This window comes from Cervus canadensis, chromosome 8 (assembly GCF_019320065.1).
Source record: "Cervus canadensis isolate Bull #8, Minnesota chromosome 8, ASM1932006v1, whole genome shotgun sequence".
Classification (NCBI taxonomy): domain Eukaryota; kingdom Metazoa; phylum Chordata; class Mammalia; order Artiodactyla; family Cervidae; genus Cervus; species Cervus canadensis.
In genome coordinates, this window is record NC_057393.1 from 51,456,107 (window position 1) to 51,457,240 (window position 1,134).

General features: G+C 33.2%; 1 non-coding gene across 1 annotated transcript; it reads right to left on the reverse strand.

The window, feature by feature from the left end:
• Positions 1–815: 815 nt before the first annotated feature.
• LOC122446883 lies at positions 816–918 on the reverse strand. Its single transcript, XR_006271042.1, has one exon. It is a non-coding gene; the product is annotated as a U6 spliceosomal RNA (small nuclear RNA).
• Positions 919–1,134: the final 216 nt, after the last annotated feature.

Sequence of the window (1,134 nt, forward strand, 5' to 3'; positions counted from 1 at the left end):
CACTCACTCGTTCATCTTTTAATGAAAGAGAACTTACTCTCAGAAGCAGCATAAGCATTGTTATAGTAAGTCTACTCCTAAATGAAAATATGGGGTGAGTTACAGTTTCTTAGTAGCGTAGCTAAGAAACCTTTGAAAATTAGCCATGGATCAAAGTAATTACATAAGTTCAAGATGTTATCTTAGGATGAAAGGTAACACAGGTCTGTAACTTCCTTTAAAAAGACACTGAAAATTAAACCTTTGGCATAGTCAGAACTTCCAGAAATGTTTCTTAAATATCAAATTTTTCTTCACAGATGCTATGTCCATTTTCTTCATAATCTTTTCTTGTTACCACCATATCGTCAAAATTGTCATTCTCTGATATCAATTTTCCACCTTCCCAGGCATAAGTAATAGGTTTTCAGGCAGCACAACAGAAACATCATAATCTATTGGAGTGAGACATCGAACTTCTGAGTAAACTCGATCCCTAAATCCTGGGAAAAGGGAATTTCCTCCTGTCAAAATGATGTTCTTAAAAAAATGTGGCTGCATTTCTTCAGGTAAATTCTGAATTGAATAGACAATAGCTTCTGGAATGCCCATTTCATGAATGCCTATATCAGAAGAATTAAAGAATTAAATTATTAAAGAATATTTCTGGAACAGCAAATCTCTCATTGGCCAGATGAACAATTTTTTCCCCAGATTTGTATTTTCCACTTAACACCATCTCTTCTCTTGGCTAGAAGATATGATTTCATTTAGATGATTGGTTAGGAGGAGTTCTCCTCCCACATTTATATGAATAATTGCTTCTTTTTTTCTTAAAAAATATGGAATGCTTCAGTAATTTGCATGTCATCCTTACGCCGGGGCCATGCTAATCTCTGTATCATTCCAATTTGGTATATGTGCTGCTGAAGCAAGCACTGTTTTCTTTTTTTTTTTTTTAATGTAAGCATTTTCTACTATAGATTCTTTGTACTGCTTTTGCTGTATCCCCAAAGTTTTTTTTTTAATGTGTTTTTGTTTTCATTTATCTTGAGATAATTTTGTAAATTCGCTTGTAAGTCCTTCTATGGCTCATTCATTATTTAAGAATGAATTATTTAATTACCGTGCATTTGTTGGTTTTCCTTCAGCTGT